General features: G+C 44.6%; 1 protein-coding gene across 5 annotated transcripts in view; it reads right to left on the bottom strand.

Annotated features, from left to right (window-relative positions):
- Positions 1 to 12,650, bottom strand: part of LOC139279927 (adhesion G protein-coupled receptor B2-like) — a 1,236,268-nt gene that overhangs the window by 587,103 nt on the left and 636,515 nt on the right. The gene's annotated exons all lie outside the window — the stretch shown is intronic.

The following is a 12,650-nucleotide window of genomic DNA, read 5'->3' as shown; positions in this document are numbered from 1 at the left end:
TGGTCCCTTAGAGGATGAGTCTAGAGAATTAATAATGAGAAACAGGGAAATAGCAGAGAACAAATATTTTGTATTGGTCACCACAGGAGAGTACACTAAAACATCCCAATAATTGATAATCAAGGAGCTATTGCGGGGGGGAGGGGGGGGACTTAAAACAATCACTATCACTAGAGATGAAGTACTAGGCAAACTAATGGGACTAAAGGCGGACAAGTCCCCTGGACCTGAAGGCTTGCATCCTACAGTCTTAAAAGAAGTGGATGCAGAGATCGTGGATGCATTGGTTGTAACCTACCAAAATTCCCTGGATTCTGGAGAGATCCCAGCAGACTGGAAAAGCACAAATGTAACACCCCTTTTTAAGAAAGGAGAGAGACAACAGGAAAATATAGACCAGTTAGCCGAACATCTATCATTGGGAAAATGCTGGAGTCCATCATTAAGGAAGTAGTAGCAGGACATTTAAAAATTCATAATGCAGTCAAGCAGAGTCAGCATGGTTTTATGAAAGCAAAACCATGTTTGACAAATTTGCTGGAGCTCTTTGAGGATGTAACGAGCAGAGTGGATAAAGGGGAACCACTTGATGTTGTGTATTTGGATTTCCAGAAAGCATTCGATAAGGTGCCACACAAAAAGTTACTGCACAAGATAAAATTTCACGGGGTTGGGGGTAATATAGTAGCATGGATAGAGGATTGGCTAACTAACAGAAAACAGAGAGTCGGGATAAATGGATCATTTTCAGGTTGGCAAACTGTAACTAGTGGGATGCCACAGGGATCAGTGCTGGGGCCTCAACTATTTACCATTTATATTAATGACTTGGATGAAAGGGCCGAGTGTAACGTGACCAATTTTGCTGACGATACAAAGATAGGTGGAAAGGTAAGCTGTGACGAGGACACAAAGAATCTACAAAGGGATATAGATAGGCTCAGTGAGTGGGCAAAAATTTGGCAGATGGACGATAATGTGGGAAAATGTGAGGTTATCCACTTTGGTAGGAAAAAGAAAAAAGAGAATTATTATTTAAATGGGGAGCGATTACAAAATGCTGTAGTAGAGGGATCTGGATGTTCTTGTCTATGAAATGCAAAAAGTTAGCATGCAAGTACAGCAAGTAATCAGGAAGGCAAATGGAATGTTGGCCTTTATTGCAAGGGGATGGAAGTAGGGAAGTCCTGTTCCAACTGTACAGGAAGTTGGTAAGATCACACCAAGAGTACTGTGTACAGTTTTAGTCTCCTTATTTAAGGAAGGATATACAGATGCAGCACCTAAAATCCGGAACCCTCATGTGTGAGGTCGTTCCAGATTCAGGGCTTTTCTGGACTTTCAATTTGCCTTCTGACGCATGGATCTGGAAACATCCTCAGCAGGGCTGGGGAGGTTTACCTGCCGAGGAACTGTTCAGGCCATCCGGAGTCCGTCGAGGAGGAGGTCGTCGGGCGGGTCCCTGCCGAGAATGTTGTCGGGCAGGGCCCTGGTGAGGATGTTGTCAGGCAGGGTCCAGCCCTGCTGAGGATGTTGTCGGGCGAGGCCCTGCTGAGCAGGTCATTGTCGGGCGGGGCCCCGACGAGGAGGTCGTTGTCGTGCTGGACCCTGCTGAGGATGTTGTCGGGTGGGGCCCTGCCAAGGAGGTCATCGGTGAGGAGGCCCCGAGGTAAGGGCAGTGGCGGTGAGGCAAGGTCAGCGGCGGCAGGGCGAGGCCCGAGGTTGGGCAGCGGCGGGGCCCCAAGGTCGGCAGGGTTGTCAGGTCCGGATTCTGGAACATTTTACGGATTCCGGACGACCCTTCCACTGATCGTCCCGGAGTCCAGATTCCAGAACTCCGGATTCTCGGCACTGCACCTACACTTGCATTGGAGGCAGTTCAGAGAAGGTTCACGATGTTGATTCCTGAGATGAAAGGGTTGTCATATGAAGAAAAGTTGAGCAGATTGGGCCTATACTCATTGGAGTTTAGAAGAATTAGAGGTGATCTTGAGGGGGCTTGATAGGGTAGATGCAGAGAGGAAGTTTCCCCTCATGGGGGAATCTAGAACTAGGGGGCATAGTTTCTGAATAAGGGGTCGCCCATTTAAAACAGAAATGAGGAGGAATTTCTTCTCTCAGAGGGTCGTGAATCTTTGGAATTCTCTACCCCAGAGAGCTATGGAGGCTGGGACTTTGAATATATTTAAGGTGGAGATAGATAGACTTTTGAATGATAAGGTAGTCAAAGGTTATGGGGAGCAGCAAGGGAAGTGGAGTTGAGGCCAGGATCAGATCATCCATGATCTTATTTAATAACGGAGGAGGCTCGAGGGGCCGAATGGCCTACTTCTGCTTCTATTTCTTATGTCTTATTTTATGTTAACAATTCTCTCTAGTTTGGAAGGAAACATTGGTATCAAAGCCTAGAAGATCAAATGTGATGCACATAATTACCATTCAATGTCACTTCTGAATATAATGAATTAGATAATAGAATCCAACATCAATGATACTTTAAGGAAACATCTATTTTGTAATCATCTAATAAATAATTCAGTTTGATAGATCAGCTGATTAACATTTGTTTCCCAAGAAATATATGGGGCACTTAGCCAACGTTGAAATGTCAGCCTTGCAGCACTCAGTATCAAAAGGACATTTGACCATCTATGGCATCAAGTTTTGATGGTCAAGTTAATTTTGCATAGTGCTTTTGGCCAGTGGATTAACTCATATTTGCCAATTTTTAAAATGTGAGTTGGTGTAAAGGGTTTAACATATATAGCACGTAACATCAGTCCTGGTGTTCTTCAAGTATCCTGGGGCCAACCTTCTTCATTGTATGTTTTAAAAGCCATCTGTTATTGTAAAATATACAATAAAGAAGGTTGGCTCCAGTTTGTTATTGTAATCTGGTAATCTATGTGGAAGACATCTCCCCGTAGGCTACTGTAACATCTCACTCAGAAGGAAGTGTGTCAGCTTTGAACCAAGATCTCCGAATTATTCAGTAGTGAGGCAAGAGATAGGAGGTTGTGTATGAGCCAAGTTGATTGATCCGAAGGCCAACCTCCCATCATATTCAACAATGAGAAGTTCATGAAGATGATGAGTTGGAACTGCTGTGGTTGACCTTTACACTCATAATGAGCGAAGGTGTCAATTTGAGCAAGGTTGCAAGACAGCTAACATCTGTCAGATTTGCATAGATTGGCAGCCTACAAGGACATGAGTGACTTTCATTCACAGTAAGCTGTAATATGCACCTGTACCTTGGTCAGGTCCTTCCAAACAGTAGCCATGGTTTTCCATTTCTGTAATTGGCGGCTCTCAATTTTCTGTCCATTAAAAAGTGAATGGGCAGAAATATGCAGCTGGTGAGTGCAGCAATGGAAAACGCAAGCATCTTTCATTGGAATTTAGAAGCTGTACATAATTAACAAATGCAAGTACATCTTTGTGCAGATATCAGATTAATCCACTGGCAAACAGGCACCACTTATCTGCTCTGAGATTTTCTTTAAGACCCAACTCAATCCTCCAATCAAGCTGGTCCAGGTGTTACAGCTCAGATACACTTAGATGTGGCATTGAATAGCCATCCATCTGGAGCTGTGTACCAGGTCTGACAACTGTCCACCTACAATTTATCTTTTCTGCTTGCAGCTGTGGCAGTGTTTGACTCCTTTCCACAATGCATTTGGCTTCTTTATCTGACACTTCTTTTTAAATGAGTAAATAGTTATTTATTGAATAATTAATCATACTTTGTGTTTAATTTTATATGCTGTTGCTATCTGTTCCAAAAATCAAGCGATAATGCTTCACACCCCGTCGAAACCAGCACTGAAAGTCTCGGCGGGGCGCTGTAAGCTGGCCGCCCACCCTGAAGTGTTTATCGCTGCCATTGACATCCATCTGGGGTGGTAAAAGGGATGACAGAAGACCGAAAATCCAGCCCAATTTCTGTAAATAGTGTTTAGAAATAGCTGAGAAATGTTGGTAATAATGGCAATTAATTGAATTTGTGATTTGCTCACATAACCAGGTGCATAAAACTGTACCAAAATCAATGTAGTTCAAAAAATTAAACACAAAACTGTATTAAAAAATAGATTATACACAGCATATCTAAAAAATTGCACCTTATGAAATATGCATCAACATTTCAAATACAGTAACTTTAGAGACAGCAAAAAACTGTTTTAATTTCAAATTTATTAGCTATTGAAATTTTAACAATAGATCATGCATCTTCAATGATACTGACATCTCATAATTTCAGATGGCAGAATATGGATCCAATTATCAGCAACATGACCTGTATCACACATTCAAACTTATTGGGGGCGGAATTTCCCCTTTTCAAAAGGCCCGTTAGTGCCTCCAGCCAACGCTAGCAGGGCATTGAGTGGTTTGTGCCCGGGGGCAGGCATCAGGAGTGGAATTGCCCCCGGAATACCGGGAGCGAAAACGGCTTTATGCCCCAAGCGCCGGCACACATGGCGATGATGTCACCTTATCGCCCCGCACCGACCCCTTTGCGCCCCGCGGGAGCACGGTCGACACCGGGCAATGCCACTGACAGCTTTGCGGGTTGCAAAGCTGTGGTGGCTGGGGTGCTGCAGCTCAGCCGCCCTTAAAGGGGAGGGCCGACAATGGTGGCTGTAAATTTGGCCGGGTTGCCAACAGGAAGCCTAGCAGCCCCTCTTGGGTGCCAGGCCATTGGCCCAGCTGAAACCCTCCCTAATGGCCCAGTAGGCTCCACGGAGCCCGCGCTAGGCCTCGCAGCATCCTTCCCCCTTTAAGAGAGGGGGAGGGATGTTACAACGTGTCAGCGCGGCGCTGACCTGCAGCGCCGCGCTCACACCTCTCTCCCGCACTGTGAACGCCCCGAGAGCGATAGCGTGCAACAACAGGATTTTTTCGTTCTAAGAACCCAATTCTGGGGATCATGTGTCTTCCTGGCACCGGGCAATAAAACTTTGGGTCATTCAAAGTTACCGCCCAAACGCAATTTCGTCCCCATTGTCTTTGTTCAAGGTAAATCTTTTTTTTAAGTAACCTTACGATCGTTATTTTGCAAGATGCTACTTCATCCCTATTTTGTGCATTAAGACTTTAATTCACAACTTCCAAAAACTTGATGTATTAAAATTTCTTTTAATTTTTTTAATATTCTTCCCCATTCCATGCACCATATCCCAAGCAAGAAAGCAGGCATACAACATTTTCCCAAACCTCTAATTCTGTTCCTTTGAAACTGCCCAGCAGATAATGAAAATATGGTCAGGTGTACCTCTCATTTATTTCCACCATCTCACAACCCTATGGAAAAAAACTAAAATCTGCTTACCATTGCTACCCAATCACTGATTAAAGTTGCCAAAGGCGTAATGCAGACTCGTGGCTGAGGAAAGCTGATGATGGGATCATAGAGGTGAACTGCTGTTTCATTGTGCTGTTAGATAGGCCACGATTTCGCTTACCTAGGCGGGATCAGTGCGGCTGAGGTAAGTGGCAGACTGTGACCCCGCTCCTGGCTCCAAGCGGCTTCCCCCACAACTTTCCTCTGATGGGGCTTGTTAAACCCACCAAGCGAGGTTCCAGTCCAATTAAAAGGAAGTGGGTCCGATGATGTCATTTGATGACGTGTTATCAGCCGGTTTCCTTAAAGAGACCATGTTTATTTTGACAGTTGTGCTGTCAGTGTTCTGTAGCATTGAGCTGCTGCAAACACTGACAAGCACTGCACAAAGGTGCACGGCTGCACCTAGGCTCTCCCATGAATCACAGCACGCAGGGAGGTTCTCTTACCTACCAATATGCAGATGATACCTCCCCAGGACACCTACACAGCCTGGTTGCACATTGCACAGGAGGGCACAAGCAGGGATGTTGTCAGGAGGACCTGGCTGGAGCGCCGCAAACCTTTCAATGATCTCAGTAGAACACCAAACGTTATTGCAAAGCCACACTCAACCTCATCCTACTGTGCCACTCATCCTGGAATGCAAAAATAACCCATGGCTTATTTTCTCAACTGTGCACCATCTCCTTAAACACCTCTCCCCTGTTCACTCCACCCTCAGCTCCAGCAACAAGTGCAAGGAGCGCATGAATCTGTGCCACCAAGGTTGAAACCATACACTTAGCTGCCTCTGCTGCATCCACTCCTACCCATTTCCTACCATGCCAAACGTCTCTCCCAGCCTCCTCGTTGCCTAACTTCCATCTCTCTATTTTCTCTCCCATTTCCCTTCATGTCTGGTACTGTGTAATGAGACAGGATTAATAAATGATCTCATAGTAAAGGATCCTTTAGGAATGAGTGACCATAACATGGTTGAATTTCAAATTCAGTTGGAGGATGAGAAAGTTGGTTCTCAAACCAGTGTCCTAAGCTTAAATAAAGGAGGCTACAAAGGTATGAGGGCAGAGTTGATTAAAGTGGACTGGGAAAATAGATTGAAGTATGGGACGATTGATGAGCAGTGGCAGACATTTAAGGAGATATTTCATAACTCGCAACAAATATATATCCCAATGAGAAGGAAAGGGAAGGGATAACCATCCGTGGCTAACTAAGGAAAGAAGGGATGGTATCAAATTGAAAACAAGGGCATACAATGTGGCCAAGACGAGTGGGAGACCAGAAGATTGGGAAAATTTTAAAAGCCAGCAAAGAACGACTAAAAAAATTATAAAGAGAGGGAAGATAGATTATGAAAGTAAACTAGCACAAAATATAAAAACAGATAGTAAGAGTTTCTACAGGTACATGAAAAGGAAAAGAGTGGCAAAGGAAACGTTGGCCCCCTAGAGGATGAGACTGGGGAATTACTCATGGAGAACAGGGAAATGGCACAGACGTTGAATAAATATTCTGTATCGGTCTTCACGGTCGAAGACACTAAAAACATCCCAATAGTGGATAATCAAGAGGCTATAGGGAGTAGTACTCGGTAAAATAATGGAACTAAAGGTAGACAAGTCCCTTGGATCTGATGGCTTACATCCTTACTTCTTTTACGTCTTAAAAGAAGTGGCTGCAGAGATAGTGGATGCATTGCAAAATGTTTTGAGGAGGTAACCAAGGGAGTCGATGAGGGTAGTGCGTACGATGTAGTATATATGGACTTTAGCAAAGCTTTTGATAAGGTCGCACATGGTAGACTGGTCATGAAGGTTAAAGCCCATGGGATGCAGGGCAAAGTGTCAAGTTGGATCCAAAATTGGCTTGGAGGTAGGAAGCAAAGGGTAATGATTGATGGAAGTTTTTGAGACTGGAAGGATGTTTCCAGTGGGGTTCCGCAGGGCTCAGTACTGGGACCCTTGCTTTTTGTGGTATATATCAACGATTTAGATTTGAATATAGGGAGTATGATTAAGAAGTTTGCAGACAACACTAAAATTGTCTGTGTGGTTGATAATGAAGAGGAAAGTCATGGGCTGCAGGAGGATATCAATCTACTGGTCAGGTGGGCAGAGCAGTGGCAAATGGAATTTAATTCAGAGAAGTGTGAGGTGATGCACTTTAGAAGGGCTAATAAGGAAAGGGTATACACATTAAGCGGTAAGCCACTTAATAATGTAGATGAACAAAGGGACCTTGGAATGCTTGTCCATAGATCCCTGGAAGTAGCAGGCCAGATAAGGTGGTTAAGAAGGCATACGGCATGCTTTCCTTTATTGGCCGAGGCACAGAATATAAGAGCAGGGAGTTTATGCTTAAAGTGCATAATACTTTGGTTAGGCCACAGCTGGAGTACTGTGTGCAGTTCTGGTCACCGTATTATAGAAAGGACGTGATTGTACTCGAGAGGGTGCAGAGGAGATTTACTAGGATGCTGCCTGGAATAGAGAATCTTAGTTATGAGGACAGATTGGATAGGCTGGGTTTGTTCTCATTGGAACAGAGGAGGTTGAGAGGAGACCTCACTGAGGTGTACAAAATATTGAGGGGCCTGGACTTAGTGGATAGTAAGGGTCTATTTCCATTGGTGGAGAGGTCTATTATGAGAGGGTATAGTTTTAAGGTGGTTGGTGGAAGGTTTAGAGGGGATTTGAGGGGGGTCTTCTTTACGCAGAGGGTTCTGGGGATCTGGAACTCGCTGCCTGGAAGAGTGGTGGATGCAGAAACCCTCACCACTTTTAAGAGATGGTTGGATGGGCACTTAAAGTGCAGTAATCTGCAGGGTTGCGGACTTAGAGCTGGTAATTGGGATTAGACTGGATGACCTTTTGTTGAACGGAGCAGATATAATGGTAAGTACTGAGGGAATAGAACACAGCCAGGGTGACCTCCTGGACTAGTTTCGATCACCTGGACGGGTCGGAGAGAAATTTTCCCAGATTTTTTTCTCCCTAAATTGGCCTGGGTTTCTATCTGGTTTTTGCCTCTCCCAGGAAATCGCATGGCTCCCGTTGGGATGGAGTGTAGAATGTTTCAGTATAAGGGGTGTCGCAGTTGTGGTGAGGCAGACTGGTTGGGCTGGATGCTCTTTGCCTTTCCATCATTGTTCCTAGGTTTATATGTAACCTTTAGGGCTGCTGACCAAGGGCCGTGTGGCTCTTTGTCGGCTGGCGCAGACATGATGGGCCGAAATGGTCTCCTTCTGCGCTGTAAATTTCTATGTTTTTATTGGTTGTAATCGACCAAAAGTCCCTGGATTCTGGGGCGGTCCAGCGGATTGGAAAACCGCAAATATAACGCCCCTATTTGAAAAAGGAGGCAAGCAAAAAGCAGGAAACTATAGACCAGTTAGCCTAACATCTGTCGTTGGGAAAATGCTGGAGTCCATTATTAAGGAAGCATTAGCGGGACATTTGGAAAAGCATGATTTAATCAAGCAGCGTCAGCATGGTTTTATGAAAGGGAAATCATGTTTGACAAATTTGCTGGAGTTCTTTTGAGGATGTAACTAGCAGGGTCGATAAGGGGGAACCAGTGGATGTGGTGTATTTGGATTTCCAGAAGGCATTCGATAAGGTGCCACATAAAAGGTTACTGCACAAGATAAAAGTTCACGGGGTTCAGAGTAATATATTAGCATGTATAGAGGATTGGCTAACTAACAGAAAACAGAGTCGGGATAAATGGGTTATTTTCCGGTTGGCAAACAGTGACTAATGGGATGCTGCAAGGATCGATGCTGGGTCCTCAACTATTTACAATCTATATTAATGACTTGGATGTAGGGACCAAGTGTAATGTAGCCAAGTTTGCTGATGATACAAAGATGGGTGGGAAAGCAAATTGTGAGGAGGACACAAAAAATCTGCAAAGGGATGTAGACAGGCTAAGTGAGTGGGAAAACATTTGGCAGATGGAATATAATGTGGAAAAATGTGAGGTTATCCACTTTGGCAGAAAAAAATAGAAAAGCAAATTATAATTTAAATGGAGAAAAGTTACAAAGTTCTGCAGTACAGAGAGACCTGAGTGCATGAAACACAAAAAGTTATTATGCAGGTACAGCAAGTAATCAGGAAGGCAAATTAAATATTGGCCTTTATTGCAAGGGGGATGGAGTATAAAAGCATAGCAGTCCTAATACAACTGTACAAGGTATTGGTGAGGCCACACCTAGAGTACCGCGTCTCTGTATTTAAGGAAGGATATACTTGCATTGGAGGCTGTTCAGAGAAGGTTCACTAGCTTGATTCCGGAGATGAGGGGGTTGACTTATGAAGATAGGTCGAGTAGGTTGGGCCTATACACATTATCGAAACATTTAAGATAATGAGGGGGCAAGGTGGATGCAGAGAGGATATTTCCACTCATAAGAGAAACTAAAAGTGGGGATATAGTCTCAGAATAAGGGGCTGCCCATTTAAAACTGAGATGAGGAGGAATTTTTTCTCTCAGAAGGTTGTAAGTCTATGGAATTCTCTGCCCCAGAGAGCGGTGGAGGCTGGGTCATTGAATATATTTAAGGCGGAGATAGACAGATTTTTGAATGAAAAGGGAGTAAAGGGTTATGGGGAGCGGGCAGGGAAGTGGAGCTGAGTCCATGATCAGATCAGCCATGATCTTATTGAATGGTGGAGCAGGCTCGAGGGGCCAAACGGCCTACTCCTGCTCCTATTTCTTATGTTCTGATGTCCGCTTCGAACTCATCTCGTCAATGAGACCCACCTTATGCTCTCTTTACCCCATTCCCACTGAACTGTTAACCATCCAAATTTCCTTTCTGGCTCCCATGCTAGTTGAATTTGTAAATGGTTCCCTCTCCTCATGTGCTCTCTTCCTTCCCTTTCAAAATTGCTATCTTTACATCCTCCTCAATAAAAAGCATCTTTGACCCCTCTGTCATTGCAAGCTATCACCTTATCTCCAACCTCCCTTTCTTTAAAGTCTTTGCCTCTCAAATCAATGCCTATCTATCCCACAACTTCCTATTTGAATCTCTCCAATTAGGTTTCCTCCCCTGCCACAGAACCAGAAGGATTCACAAATGGTATCTGTCATGATTGTGACCGTGGTGCATTATCTCTGCTGGTCTTTCTCATCATCTCTGCAGCCTCTGACACGCTCATCCACACCATCCATCTCCAATGCCTCTCCTTTGTTGTCCAGCTCAGTGGGACTACCCTTACTTACCTATCTGATCTGATTATCTCCAGCATTGGCTTCTCTTACCACCCCCACATTGTTACATTTAAAGTATCCCAAGAATCTAACCATGGAGCTCTGCTAATCCTCATCTACACGCTGCCCCTTGGCGACATCATCCAAAAACATGGGGGTCAATAATAACACAGAGGCAGGTTCTGAATAGTGGGGATGCAAAACACGGAAGATCGTAGGACCCGTGGGAATGTCCAATTTCCACAGAGATAACTCATTATCATTTTACTTTTGGGTTTTGAGTCTCCAATGTGCGTGAGTGGGCGTGATACACACCCGCATATCGCGATTTCACCTCGACTATTTAAAAGGTCACTGCAAAGATGGAATTTGGAAGAGTTGGAAGAATTTTAAGGAATAGGAAAAAATTCACAGAAGGAATTAGCCCAGTCAAAGCCTGTGACCTCCTTCAATGAGGCGTCACTTGATGTACTGCTGGGTGCAGTAAACTCCAGGACGTAGGTACGGTTCCCAAGAAATGGCTGAGGCGGTCAGCAGCAGGAGTATAGCACCCCATACCTGGATCCAGTGCAGGAAGCAGTTTAATGATCTAACCAGGTCAGGAAATGTGAGTACAGTTGCAGATTCATCAAATGTCCACTCAACCTCCCGCACACTCTGCCCTATCAAGCATACTCCATCTTCAATCGCGGCACTCTAATCAGTTCCTGCAGGCACTGATAATGATCCTGCAAAGTATGGATGGCAACATTTCGGCTGCCGTAAAAAGGCTGACAGATATCTTTGCCATGGCCTTAAAAGGCGTCACTGATCTTCTCCAAGCTGCTCTCCTGCATTGAGGTAGGATAATGGTGCCGCTGGCCCAGGAGAGGAATGATAGCGAGAGGGGACATAGAAGTGGGAACTCCACTCAAAGTGTTCCCACGTCTCACCCATTGCTCCCCCACTCCACCCAACCAATACCCGATATGCTATCTCGTATTTTGATGGGTAAATCAGCTCCTGTACAGGTGAAGCAGTCTTTGCCGGGGTCTTCATGGGCTCCAACATCTAGAGGTCCTCAGCGACGAGCATCTCAGAGGTCAGAGCAGGGATCAAAGCAACCTGCATCTACCTCTGCTGAAGCCACAGGGATTGCACCACGTAGGAGAAGAAAGGATAATAAAAGCTTTTTAGTTCACTGAGGGTATGACTGGACCAAGACCTAGCTCTGTCAAGCTCGTGTGGTGGCTGGTGTGCAACGGCCACCGCACGTTAAAAAAATCCACACACAGGCATCTTCGACCCTCCAAGATGTAGTTCGGGATCAGGAATATTAGGTCCTTCATTGAAACACCTGTGAACTTATTCCTTTTTGGCGTGGAAGCAAGTCATCCTCGCTTCGAGGGACTGCCTATGACGATGATGATGACGATGCACATAGGTGTTTATGAAAATGTATTATTAAGTTTCACTTCTTTATTCATTCACATACAATTTATTAATTTGCAGACCTTCTACCATTCATGCCCGCCAAGGGCCAACTCAGGTTTTCAGTTGCTTGTTGATGAATGCGAAGACATGAATTGACAATAGGTGTATGTGCAATGGGTGTATGGTTAGTTACAGGACTTCTTTGTGTCAGTGGTAGTAGGGTGGGGGAAGGGGCAGGGTTGTGATAGTTACTTTGGCCCAGTGAGAGTAACTAACTGAACTTTCAAGCTAGTAGGACATCCCTGGCATCTCGAGCAGCAATGTGAGGGCCTCATCTTCCTCCTCTTCCTCTCCATTGGAAACCTCATCAGAAGATTGCTGAGTGGCTTGCTCCTGTTCCACCTCCTGTCTTTAAGACTCTCTTTAAAACCCACCTCTCTTTTAGTCACCCCTCCTAATATCTCGTTTTTTGTTTTGGTCATTTTCTTCCTATGCCTCTGTGAAGCATGTTGGGATGTTTTATGTAATTTAATGGTGATATACAAATTGCTATAACTGCATGATGTTGTTGTAAAGAGCAACAATCACCCGACTACTCCATTACTCCAGATCTCCTCACTTCAAGTACTTTAACCAATTGGTCTTGGAACTGGAATACATT

The sequence above is a fragment of the Pristiophorus japonicus genome, chromosome 14, assembly GCF_044704955.1.
Source record: "Pristiophorus japonicus isolate sPriJap1 chromosome 14, sPriJap1.hap1, whole genome shotgun sequence".
NCBI lineage: Eukaryota > Metazoa > Chordata > Chondrichthyes > Pristiophoridae > Pristiophorus > Pristiophorus japonicus.
Note: the sequence above shows the minus strand (reverse complement) of the source record. Positions and strands in the feature narration are given on the sequence as shown.